At 39.5% G+C, this 14,150-nt stretch overlaps 1 pseudogene; it reads right to left on the reverse strand.

The window, feature by feature from the left end:
- Nucleotides 1-13,036: 13,036 nt before the first annotated feature.
- Nucleotides 13,037-13,324, reverse strand: LOC150021909 (protein S100-P pseudogene; annotated as a pseudogene).
- Between the last annotated feature and the right edge of the window lie 826 nt (nt 13,325-14,150).

A 14,150-nucleotide genomic window follows, 5' to 3' on the forward strand; every position in this document is an offset into this window, starting at 1 on the left:
TCCTACTCAGAGGTGCTAAAATTTGAATCCATCTTTAAAAATTCTAAACTCCCACTATGCATCATGTATTTAAACATTAAAAGCTGCTTTGAGCTCTTATATTTCAGGCATTTGAAAATAAGTCAAAACAGATCACCAGAGCCCTGGTGAACATGTAACAATAAACCTTTGTTGTCTTAGTCACTAAGGTTTGGGGGTTCTTAATTTCTATAGAAGAAGTGATAATTTGTTGTCAACCCTCTGACTTTAGAAGTGGGCACAAGAATCAGACAGTTGGAGAACAAAAACTCAGTATTATTACTCAAAGGGCCACTTTGGAAAATGAAGAATAGGTACTATTCAAATTCAGTTTCCCTGATAATGTCTCCTCTGAATTAGTCCTACCAATCCCAAACTTCAAGTCTTTCTACTGCAAGGTCAAATCCTGACATGGAAAGCTTACCTCGTGGAGAAACAGGATGAGAGATTCTTGAGGAGAGGTAGGGCAGAGAATCAGAACAATAAAGCACAGTGGCCACACTAAGCATGTTCAGTTCCTTCTCGCCATCACCAGTGAGATAAGGCAACCTCCACAGCAAGTATTCCCATACTGTACCTTCTGAACAGAAGAACTTATTTACCCTGGGTAAAGAAACTCAAGTTGAAATATGGAAGGTTGATCCAGTTAAACTCAAGAGCAAAAGTTAAAGGGACATTCAGGGCCTTCATTAACTTCAAATTAGTTTTGAAAATGACCAGCATTGGAGATACTAAATTTGTGTAATATGACATCTGTTCTGGGAGACAGCACGTGTGGGACCACCCATCTTTGTGAAAGCAGGATCCTGCACTATTCCTGGGATTGTGAGAAGCTGGGTCAAATTCATGAAGTCCTCACTTAACATCATCAATAGGTTATGTGACTTTAAGTGATTTTACCATAGGCTAATTAATATAGACAAGAGTCAAGTTCCTACAGCAGCTCATCTGTTATAATAAAACAATATTGAACTAAACAACGTGTTTTGAAGATCTGCTGTAAAACCATACCTGGGTGATAATAATAGGTTTACCTGAGCTCTAAGACAATATATGAAGGAGGAAAAAGTCCTAAATAATAGACTGGATAGAGGAATGTGAAAGAAAAAGAGACAGTCCTATTATTTTGACTTAATATAGAAATAGAGCTCTATAGACATATCAGCCTTAGGGATTATATGGCGATAGAAGCATAGACTTTACACCATCTGCCTTGCTCAATTAACTGCTGCTTTTCTCATTTACCACATGAATGATGCTTAAAACTATTCATTTAAAAAGAGGGTTTTATGGTAGATTTTATTATAGAAGTAGCATAGAATTTAGCTCAAATTTCAGGACAAAGAAGTGTCTTGCTGAAGAAGTGTGACATCACTGAAGCTGAGCAGTTTTAAGCAGGAGGAGAAGCTCCATGTAGTGACACTTTGGCAAAAACAACCAACTAGTCCTGTGATTGTAATGTGGGATTTATCAATTGAGTAACAAACGTGTTTGACTTTATTTATTTATTTATTTGGTGAAAAGAAAAAGAATTGTTTATTTAAAGGTTATATAGACTTAGATTAATGCAAGATTTCTGCTGTTAAGTCTTATTTTCGTTAAAACACCCACAAACACATAGTTCTGCCTCCTCCTGACAAACCAGGCTAGTTTTAGAAAAGTCAGAGATACAGTCTTCCTACTTCCCAGACACAGTTCAGCTTTACTGGCAGCTCCCAATCATTCGAGACTGATTGGGGAGGTTTTGCTTGTGTTGCAGTGTTCTCCAATTCTTAATTTTGAACCATATGGAGTTCCCAGCCTCCTTGCAAACCATGTGGTTCTTCTTGCAAACCACCTGGTTCTCCCTTCCCTTTCAAAGCCACATGGTACTGTCCCAGCCAAAATGCCTGCTGTTTTATTTATTTATTTATTTATTTATTTATTTATTTATTTATTTAAGTATATTTTATTGCTTATGTTGTTACAGTAGTCCCAATTTTTTCCCCTTTGCTCTCCTCTGCCCAGTACCCCCTTCCCCCAGTAATCCTGTCCCTCTTAGTTCATGTCCATGGGTCGTGCATATAAGTTCTTTGGCTTCATCCTTTCCTATATTATTCTTAATTTCCCCCTGTCTATTTTGTACCAGCCAACTATGCTTCTTAATCCCTGTAGCATTTCCCCATTTCTCCTCCTTCCCCCTCCCAGATGATAACCCTCCAAATGATCTCCATGCCTATGATTGTGTTCCTATTCTGGTTTGCTTAGTTGGGTTTTGTTATTTTTAGATTCAGTTGTTGATAGTTGTGACTTTTTTTGATCTTCTTTTTCTTAAGTAAGTCCCTTTAACATGTCATATAATAATGACTTAGTGGTGATGAAACCCTTTAGCTTTACCTTGTCTGGGAAGCACTTTATCTGCCCTTCCATTATAAATGATAGCTTTACTGGATAGAGGAGTAGTCTTGGGTATAGGTCATTGCTTTTCATCACATTGAATACTTCTTGCCAGTCCCTTCTTGCCTGAAAAGTTTCTTTTGAGAAATCAGCTCATAGTCTTATAGGCACCCCTTTGTAGGTAACTCTCTTCTTTTCTCTTGCTGCTTTTAAAATTCTATCTTTCGCCTTTGGCATTTTAATTATGATGTGTCTTGGTGTGGTACTTTTTGGGTCTAGCTTGTTTGGGACTCTCTGTGCTTCCTGGACTTGTATGTCTATTTCCTTCACCAAATTTGGGGAGTTTTCCTTCATTATTTTCTCACATAAGTTTTCAATTTCTTGCTCTTTCTCTTCTCCTTCTGGCACCCCTATGGTTTGGATATTGGCACGTTTAAAGTTGTCCCAGAGGTTTGTAAGAATCTCCTCATTTTTTTCAATTCTTGTTTCCTCATTCTGTATTGGTTGACTGTTTTTTTTTCTTATGTTCCAAATCATTGATCTGAACCCTGGTTTCCCTCCCTTCACCATTGGTTTTGTGTGGATTTTTCTTTAATTCATTTAACATAGCCTTCACTTCTTCCCTTATGAGTTTGCTGTACTTAAGCGTATCTGTCAAGTCTGTGAGCATCTTTATCACTAGTGTGTTGAACTCTACATCTGTTAGGTTGGCTGTCTCATTTGTCAGGTTGGCTATCTCCTCATCACTTAGTTCTACCACTGGAACCTTGATCTGTTCCCCCTTTTGGGCTATACTTCTCTGTCTCCTCATTCTGACAGGCTCCTCTGGTTTTTTTTTTTTTGCCTCTGTGTCTTACGTAGAGCTGTCACTCCTGTTATGTTGGGAGGGGCAGAACCTTAGGCATTTTTCAGTACAGGGTGACCCGTTTCACCACATTGTGGTGCTGTATGTGGGGAAGGAGTCTGAGAGGGAACAATGCTGCTTCCTCAGCACTCGCCCCTTTTCCAGGCACCTCTCCCACTTTGTATGGGACTAGCACCTCTCTAGATATTGCCCTGGCCATCATTCCCAGAGTGGGTGGGTCTGAAGACATTCTAGGACTGTGGGTGCTCTTTGGAAAAGTGAATTCTGCTGAGAGACCGGCAGTTTCTGCCTCTGCCCCAATGCCCATTAGTTTGCACAGTCAGAAGCAATGAGGCTTGATTTTCCCCGGTGCTGGGACTGTGACCTGTGTGGTGTGGTCTGGTCTGGTCTGGTGCTGGGAGTGCTCCCCAGGTGTCCCCCTCAACTTTTTAAAACATGTGACTGTGCTTTCTGCTGGCCTGCCGCTGCTGCCACCACCACACCATGTCCTCTCCGCCCCAGCTCTGCCCCTCCTACCTGTCTTGATTAGTATTTCTTCTTTATATCTTTGTTTGTTGGATTTCCATGCAGCTCGATTTTATGGAACTTCTGGTCATCTCTAGTTTTGAGGTAGTTGTATTCCTTCTTAGTGGTGGGGGGAGACACAGCGTGTCTGTCTAGGCCTCCATCTTGGCTGGAAGTCCCCCTGTCCAAATGTGTTTGACTTTTAAAACAACAAAATGTCTTTGGCCTCTGACAAGTTGCAAAACACACACACACACACACACACACACACACACACACAGAAAGTCAAGGTAGATACATAGGAGGAAGGAAGGAAATGAAAGAGGGAGGGAAGAAGGGAGAAAAAAAAGGACAGAGTGTATTTCTCCTCCCTTTAACAACTTTATAAACTATGTAACAAATTGAGTCGTTTTTGGTTAAATGCCTTTTTTTCTGTGTAACAGCTAAGAAGCCATGAGTTCATCATGTGAAAAAGAAGAGTTTCTCATTACATCTTAAATTATAATTATCTTCTTTGCATGACAGTTGGAGAAAAGGTTTTCATATTAGTTTATTTTTGTAAAACAGTCTGTTTCAATTGATCCTAAGACATCATTTGGATGAACTACATAGAAGCTCAGCAACTGTCAGGATAGGCCTATATCATTGATATTGCTATGAAACTTTTTCTTTTGCATAAAAGTTTTCTACTGTTTGCTAATTCCATCACAGTTTCTTTTTTAATATATAGGAGCTTGAATCAAATTTCTGGAAAAGTATACTTTGTTCTTATTTTCAGATGGATAGTTGTTTTGTTTTTTTTTTAATTCTGAAGTGCCCCAAACTCAAAACATTAATGTTTCTCATTACATGCACACACACAAACACACAAAACCAATGTATGTTTTTAAGTATTGGTAGTCGATTATGAATGTATGTTATTTCTCTCCTAAAAAATGCAACTAGTTTAGTTTTGATGGATAAAGTGTTCTTTAATGAGTATCCTTTATCAATAGCTTTAGTTTCAGGTTAGAATTTATGAGTTATTTGGTGTCTTCTTGTTGGCAAGCATTCTATTTATACCATAGATTTTATTGTGAATTTCCAGCTTGACTCTAATATGTGAGACAGAATTCCACCAGTGAAATGTATTTTCTGTTGCTTTTAAACTTGAAATATAATTTACTCTCTTAGATTGTTTCTGAACTCTGGTCATTCTTCCAAGTTGGATAAGAACAACAGTGAGCCCCAAGACCCCAGGGAGAAACATGGGAGTCTCTTTTCTGTAGCAAAAGAGGTTATAATGGTTTTTGCCCATTGTGGCCTCTTGATTATAAAAATAAATACAGAGAGCTGCTCTCCACAAACCATTTGCTCTATCTGGTGGTCCTAGGGTGATTAATTATCTCAATTTTCTTGGCATTGATGAGGTTACCAGGACGTAGAATTTTCAATGGTAAAATTGGTAAAGTTCTAGGTAAACCAGGACAAATTGATCACCCTAGGTAGTTCCAGTTCTGAAAGCTTGCAATCCCTGATTTGGAGAGTTCAGAGGTCTACAACTACCATTTTGAAAGCGTTCTAGCTGTGCAAATGCAGCTCAATGGCTCAAGGTTTGTCTTAAAATGACACAGCAAGACCACATCTGTTCATGACCCATAGAGGGTCACCTTTCAAAATCACAACTTTCTTTTCTTAACTGCTGCCACGCTACTAAGGGGTTCATTTTTGGTTTTAGAGTCTGGCCCTAGAGACCACTTAGGTTGCTTTTTCCTCTTAAGGCTTTAATGGGTTTGCTGAAGATTAAAAAAATCTCAATCATCTACTATTTACTTTTAAAAAAAAATTATTGTATATTTTCATTACCATTTAACCTCTTTATGCCCCTCCCCCACAATCACCACACCGTTGTCCATGTCTATGAGTATTTTTTCCTATTTGCTCAGTCCCTCCACCTTCATAGATGTCAGCCTGCTCTCTATCTATGAGTCTTTGTCTATTTTGTTTGTTAGTTCATTTTGTTCATTAGATTCCATATATGAGTAAAATTATATGGTGTTTGACTTTCTCTGACTGGCTTATTTCACTTAGCATAATATCCTCCATGTCCATCTAAGCTGTCACAAAGGGTAAACTTTTCTTCTCTTTTATGGCCCAGTTCTATTCCATTGTGTAAATGCTCTGTAGTTCTTTTATCCACTCATCTACTGATGGACACTTGGGCTGCTTCTATATCTTGCCATTATAAATAATGCTGCAATGAGCATAGTATTGTTTATGTTCTTTTGAATTAGCATTTTGGGATTCTTAGGCTATATTCCTAGAAGTGGGATCAGTGGGTCAAAATACAGATCCATTTTAATTTTTTGAGGTATCTCCATACTGCTTTCCACAGTGAATGCACCAATCTGCATTCCCACCAACAGTACAGAAGGGTTCCCCTTTCTCCATATTCTCACCAGCACTTGTTTGTTGATTTATTGATGATAAATTTTGGATATTAACCCCTTATCAGATGCATTGGTCAATATATTCTCCCATTGTGTGGGTTGTCTTTTTATTTCATTGATGGTCTCATTTGCTGTGTAAAAACATTCAATCATCTACCATTTAAATAAATATCTGTTTTTTTTTTTTTCATTTTTAACAGATTAAGCCATCATTCACATAACATACAATTTATTCATTTAAAGAGTACCAATGGCTTTTAGTATATTCATAGAATTTTACAACTGTCACCACAATCTAAGATTTGAATATTTTCACCCCCATCCCCACCAAAGAAACCCTGAATTTACTACTAGTCACACCTCACTCCTACACCCCTTCCCCTGCCACTGACAACTAATGATCTATTCTTTGTCTCTATAGATTTTCCTATTCTGGATATTCCATATAAATGAAATCATACAATATGTGGTCTTTGAGTCTGAACTCTTTCAATTAGACTAAGTTTTTAATGTTTATTCATGCATTAGTACATGCCATTCCTTTTTATAGCTTAATAAGACTCCATTGTATTCATACACCACATTTTATCCACTGGTGGAATTTCAGTTGTGTCCACTTTTTGGCTATTATGAGTAATGGCACTATAAAAATTCATGTAAAAGTTTTTTGTGAACATATGTTTTTAATTCTTGAGTACATACTTATGAGTGGAAATGCTGGGTCATATGGTAACTTTATATTTAAACTTTTGGGTAACTTCTAGATTGTTTTCCAAATTGGCTGCACTATTTTACATTTTTACTATTAGTGTATGAGGGTTCTAATTTCTTAAAATCCTCACCAATATCTTTTTTTTTTTTAATTTTAGGAATCTTAGTGGATGTAAAGTGGTACCACATTATAATTTTGCTTTGCATTTCCTTGGTGACTAATGACTTTGTGCATTCTTTTATGTGTTTATTGGTCATTTGTATATCTCCTTTGGAAAATTGTTTACTCAAGTTGACTTCTATTTAGCTAAATCAAATCAAATAAAAGCAAAAATAAGGTGAACTAAATTTCTAGTGGCAGTGTGAATAGACTTTTATGTCTCCTGAGCACCCCTTTACCTGCTACTTTTGAGATATATTAATCTTCTAACAATAGCACAGTTGTCCCATTACTTACCTCTGGTCCAGGTGCTCTGCAGTGAGGTGATAAACAGATCCAAAATCCTTCACTCAACAATTCCACTCAATTTTTGTGACAAATTAGATTTAGAGTTCTTGTAGAACTGGTAGGATGCCAGTAAGTCTGGCCCTTCAGCCTTCACTCATTGGTCTGTTTAAGCATGCAATACAATCATTCCCCTGTTATAGAACCCCAGCCTATGCTGTTCTGGAACAGCTGTGGGGTTTGATTGCCCACTACCAAGAAGCGTGACTCCCAAAACAAAAGTTTGGTGGAAAAGGAAAGGGGGGTTATTAAAGGTTTTATAAATTCAGAATAATGGTGAGTTTCTACCATTACGTCCCACTCCCTTTAAAACACCCCAAACCACTTAGTATTGCCTCCCTCTGACAAACCAGGCCAATTTCAGAATATGCCAGTCAGAGGTACTGTCTTTCAAAAAAGCAGAAGTCCATGGCTCATTATTCCTGGTCATAGTTAAGCATGTCAGACATCTCCCACTAATCCGTGCTTGGTTAGGCAGGTCCCTGCAATTCCAGCCTCATCAGCCATGCTTCCGTGTTCTTCAGGCAGGTATCCCAGTGAATCTCCTCTTTCTTACTCTAGACCTCATGGTGGACTCTCTCTCCAAACCACATGGCTTCCTTCTTACACCCCAGAACTCCTAGCTGACTTGTGTCTACACCCTTTTAAGTCTGCAAGACTTCTCTTCTTATGGCTGCGTGCCCTATTTTAAATGCTGACCCAGGGCACCATACGTCATTGTTATGAAAAGTATCTTAAACCTATCATCTACCCTTTTGCCCTGGGCTGCAGCACAGCTATTATCTGGTTACCAACTTGCCATAGATATGCAAAGTATCTTAAAAGCTGTATTTTCTCCTTTCCCATCCCCAAAACCATGAGCTGTGGGGACTTTGGGGAGGGCTCCCCACTTTGTTACACCTCACTGACAAGTCAGCAAGAAAGGATTGATGAGGTCAGCTGTGAGACAGACACTAGAAAGCAAGAGAGGCCTATTATCTCCCATAGGAGAGGCTGATCATTGCAACCTTAAATGGTTACATTTGAAGCTGGTAGGAGAGGGAGCAACTGTGTTATCTGGGAGAGGCAATACTTTAAGCCTTTCTTGTTCATCAGTTCCTGTGATTTAGTTTATTAGTTTAGTTAGAAAGCATTATAGAATACTAAGCAAAAAGCTTGGCCATGTAGTGAGGGAGTAAAAAAAGAGTTCTGGATGATTGAATGGTGAATGAGCCCTATTGGGAAAAACTTCAGGGTGCCTAGAGATGGCACAGAAGTCCTTGGGCACATTTCAAGGCAGACAGAGGATGCAGAGAAATTGTGTCCATTATTGATACTGTCACCTAACCATACAGAAAACTAGTCAAGTTCTTGTCAAATGATCTCTCACCTTCCTGTCCTAGCTCAGAAAAAAGTAGAGTAAACAAAGCTGCTTTTTTTTTTTTTTTTAAAGGGGATACTTCTGGGATTGATGCATCAATGGTTGACAACAGCTTCATTTGGGACATACCAATACAGGAATCCTTAAGTTTGTAGCAGCCTGATAAAAGTCAGAGCTCTAAGAATTTCCCCTGAAGCTGAATTCTTCTGAACCAAGACAGCTTGAGCCTTGGGGAAGCTCAACAGCCTCTTAGAAGAAATGACTGGTTCTTCAGTTTATCTGTATTTGTTTTCTCCTCTTACATATAGAATATAAGCATGGAAACTGAATACATAAATCTCTTCATCTACAACAACAATGGTAACAACTGTTTGAAAGCTTACAACATTCCAAATGTCCCTAGTTCTTCTCTAGTTTGCTTTCTGTTTTTCTGTTGATATTTTAAACCTTATTGAGACAAGAAACATTCAAACTTGTAGAGAATTTTTATAAGAATTTATTTAACCAAACTGACAACATAGGCCTGGGAGCAAGATCACAAATGCTCAGGAGAATAATAGTTTTGCAATTTCTCTTATGCATTTGAAATTAAGGAAGGAGCATAAGGATTATTATATGGAGGTGGGAAAAATCAAGGCAGGGATAGAATTACAAGATAGTTAACAAGATTATATGTTTTCTTGAGGATGGTTCAACATTCAAAAATTAATTAATGTAATCTACCATGTCAACAGACTAAAGAATAAAAATCACATGATCATTATCAATAGAAGCAGCAAAAACATTTGGCAAAATTCAATACCCATTCATAATGAAAATTCTCACCATATGTGAATAGAAGGAAACTTCCTGAATGATAAAGAATATAAATTTTAAAATGTACAGCTAACATCACACTTTACAGTGAGCAACTAGAAACTTTCTATGATCATAAACAAGACAAGGATATTTTATCTCACCACTGATTTTCAACATCATACTGAAAGTTCTAACGCAATAAGATAAGAAAAGGAAATAAGAGGTATACAGATTGGGAAGGAAGAACTAAAACTGTCTTTGTTCACAGACAATATAATTGTCTGTATAGACAATACAAAAGAATTGAAAAAAAGCTTCTGGAATGAATAAGCAATTATAGCAAGGTCATAGGATACAAGCTTAATATATAAAAGTCAATCACTTTCCTATATACTAGCAATGACCAAATGGAATTTGAAATTAAAAACACATTTATATTAGCACTCCCTATTTTGAAATATATATAAATCTAACAAAATATGTATGAGATCTATATGGAAGAAAACTAGAAAAATCTGATAAATGAAATAAAAGAAGAAATAAATGGAGAAATATTCCATGAGGATTCAATATTGTCAAGATTTCAGTTCTTCCTAACTTGATCTATAGATTCAATGTGGTTATGATTCTAAAGTATTTATAGAGAAGCAAAAGACACAGAAGAGCCAACACAATACTGAAGAAGAAGAATAAAGTTGGGAGACTAACATTATCTGACTTCAAGACTTACAATAATCAAGACAATGTGGTATTGGTAAAATAACAAATAGATTAATGAAATAGAATAAAGGAACAAGAAATAGACCCACAAAAATATAGTTAATGGATCTTTGACAAAGGAGCAAAGGTAATGCAATGGAGAAAAGATAGTCTTTACAACAAATGGACATGAGCATACAAAAAATTGAATCTAGACTTCCGGCCAAGATGGAGGCTTAGACAGACGCGCTAGGTCTCCTTCTACAACTAGAGAGGAATACAACTACTTCAAAACAAAGGATAACTAGAAATTCCAGAAAATAAAACTACACGGAAGCCCAACATATGAAGTTATAAACCAGCGGCGCCCTTTGGGCAGGTAAGAGCGAAAGGGGGCGGCGCTGTTTGCGGTCGCACCTGGGACAGCGGCGGGGAGAACAATCCCGGCTGCAGTTGAACCCTCGGCAGCTCGCGACCCCAACGCTGGGGAAAGCAGCCACCACATTGCCTTGAACAGTGAGGCCCAGGGGGGCGGGAGGACGGATCCCGGTCTCCTAGCGGAATAACTGTGTGAATCCATCTTGGACCCCCGCCCCCAAAGAAAGTGCCACAGGGCTGCGAAATAGGTCGCGGACAGGCACCGGTCGCTGGATTGTGACGACAAAGCACCACGGCACAGCAAGAAAGGCTGCCGAACGGCGCCGGTCGCTGGGTCATTACGAGTACACAGGCACTGCCCCCTACAGCCGGCCCAAGAAAACAAAACGCATCTGTCAAAATGAGGCAGACAACTATAGAAATCCCGGTGGCACAGCTCACCAGGCAACAGATGGAGAACCTGACAGATGAACAGATAAGAAACCTGTCAGATGCTCAGTTCTGGGCCATTGTTATCAGGTGGCTTACAGAATTCACAAAAGATCTGGAAAAAGATGAGAAAGAAGCGAAAAACACTCATAACGAAAGGAACAAAACCACATACGAGACAGATGGTGAGGAAAAAAAATCCAGAGTTCATTTCAACAAACTGGAATATGGAGAAGGAACAAGCAGTCAACCAATGCAGCGAGAGGAAATGGGAAGCAACGATGAGAGGATCAGAAACCTCTGGGACAGCTATAAAAGGCCCAACATAAGAATCATTGGTTTGCCAGAGAGCGAGGAAGATGAACTAGAACTTGAAAAATTGAGTGAAAATATAATAAAGGAGAACTTCCCAGACTTGGGGAAGGAAATAGACTTACAGGTCCAGGAAGCACAGAGAGTTCCAAAAAAACTGGACCCAGGGAGAACCACTCCAAGACACATTATAATCAAAATGTCAAAAATTAAAGATAAAGAGAGAATCTTAAAAGCAGCAAGAGAGAAGAAAAGAATTATGTACAAAGGGGTCCCAATTAGACTATCAGCTGACTTCTCAAGGGAGACCCTGCAGGCAAGAAGGGACTGGCAAGAAATATTCAAAGTAATGAAAATCCAAAACCTACAACCACGAATACTCTATCCAGCGAAATTGTCATTCAGAATAGAAGGACAGAGAAAGTGTTTCCAGGACAAAATAAAACTGAAAGAGTTCATTAGATCCAAACCACTGTTATATGAGATGTTAAAGGGACTGGTTTAGAAAAAGGAGGATCAAGACAATGAAATCTAAAATGAAAACTGCATCACAAGAAACAACAGAAGCTAGGGAATTGAAACAAAGGCAAACTAAACAGGCAACGAGAGTGGAAAAAGAACTATAGGTACGGGGAACATATTGGGGGGAGGTCAACAGGGAGGGGGAATGGGGAGAGGGAGGGAGATGATATAGGAATTAAGGATCATGGTAGGAGGGAATGGAATAGACAGAGAGAGGTTGAGAAGAACTGTATGCACAACTAATGGACATGATCTAAAAGGGGGGGACAACTGGAGGGAGGGGGGTCACCGGGTGGAGGGGAGCAGAGGGAAGGGAAATTGGCACAAATGTAATATTATAATCAATAAAACACATTAAAAAAATTGAATCTAGACACAGACCTTACATCCTTCACAAAAATTAACTTAAAATGCATCAAAGATCTAAATACAAATTGCAAATCTATAAAACTCTAGAAGGTAACATAAGAGAAAATCTAGATGACCTTGGGTTTGTTGGTGACACATTAAATACAACACCAAGAAAGAAATAACTGATAAGTAGGACTTTATTAAAATTTTTAAATTCTAAAAGACACTCTCAAGAGAATAAAAAGGCAAGCCACAGACTTGGAGAAAATATTTGCAAAAACTACATATCATAAAGGACTGTTATCCAAAATATGCAAGGATTCATAAAGACTCAAAAATCAGAAAACAAACAATCTGATTAAAAAATGGACCAGAGGGACTTCCTGCCAAGATGGAGGCCTAGACAGACATGCCGCATCTCCCTCCACCACTAAGAATGAATATAACTATCTCAAAACTAGAAATGACCAGAAGTTCCAGAAAAGGGAGCTGCATGGAAGTCCAACAACCAAAGATATAAAGAAGAAGTACTCATCCAGACAGGTAAGAGGGGAAGAGCCAGGGTGGAAAGGAAGCAGTGTGGTGGTGGCAGCAGCAGCAGCAGCAGTGGCAGGCTGCTGGAAAGTGCAGTCACATTTTTTTTTTTCATTTCACAAACATTTTATTCATCAGACGGCCATCAGCTCGCTCAGCCCAGAGAAGTAATTGTTGCCAAGAGCTTTCTGGAAGCCAGGGGCCAGGTCCCTGTGCCCCCTCTGGGAGTCCGGGTCTGCAGGGTATTAGTTGAGTCCCTTCTGCTGGAAGAACGTGTGACAGGCAGACATGATCATAGCCACAAACACTATGAACTCGTTGAAGTCCACGGTGGCTTCTCCATTGGCCTCCAGGTCCTTGAGCAGCTTGTCCATGACCTCCTTGTCCCTTCCACTCTGCAGGAAGCCCAGGAGCTCCTTCTCCAGGAGCACCTTCAGCTCGCCCTTGCTCAGGCTCTGCTTGTTACCATCCCCGCCCGCATATCAGGCGAACACCTCGATGATCATTGCCATGGCTGCCTTCAGCTGTGACATGGTGCTGTAGTGGTTCCTGTCCCTCCTGGCGGCTAGTGTGGCTGAGGAAACGACCGCAGTCACATGTTTTAAAGAGTAGGGAGGGACACCTGGAGAGCTCTCCAAGCACCAAACCAGACTGCATAGCTCACGGTTCCAGCGCTGGGGAAAATAAAGCCTCATTGCTTCTGACTGTGAAACCAGTGGGGGTTGGGGCAGAGGAAGAAACTTCAGGTCTCTCAGCTGCATCTGCTTGTTTAGAGAGCCTCCACAGTCCTAGAACATCCACAAACCCACCCACTCTGGGAATTATGGTCAGGGCAACAGCTAGAGAGGTGCCTATATGGGAAGTGGGAGAAGTGCCTGAAAAAGGGGTGAGTGCTGAGCAAGTGGCATTGTTCCCTTTCAGACCCCTCCTCTATGTACTATGCCACAACATGGTGAAAGAGGTTACCTTGTACTGATGAATACCTAAGGCTCCACCCCTTACAACATTACAGGTGTGACAGCTCTACCTAAGACACATAGGCAGACAAACACAGGAGCCTGTTAAAATGAGGAGACAGAGAAGTATGGCCCAAAAGAGGGAACAGATAAAGGTTCCAGTGGGTGACTAAGCAATGAGGAGATAGCCAACCTAACAGACACAGAGTTCAAAACACTGGTGGTAAAGATGCTCACAGCTTGACAGATATGCTTAAGTATGACAAATGCATAAGGGAAGAAGTGAAGGCTATGCTAAATGAAATGAAGAAAAATCCACATAAAACCAATAACAAAAGGAAGGAAGCCAGGGTTCAGATCAACGATTTCTAATATAAGGAAGGAATAAACAGTCAACCAGTAT

The sequence above is a fragment of the Furipterus horrens genome, unplaced genomic scaffold (genome assembly GCF_987537825.1).
Source record: "Furipterus horrens unplaced genomic scaffold, mFurHor1.1.pri manual_scaffold_1, whole genome shotgun sequence".
Classification (NCBI taxonomy): domain Eukaryota; kingdom Metazoa; phylum Chordata; class Mammalia; order Chiroptera; family Furipteridae; genus Furipterus; species Furipterus horrens.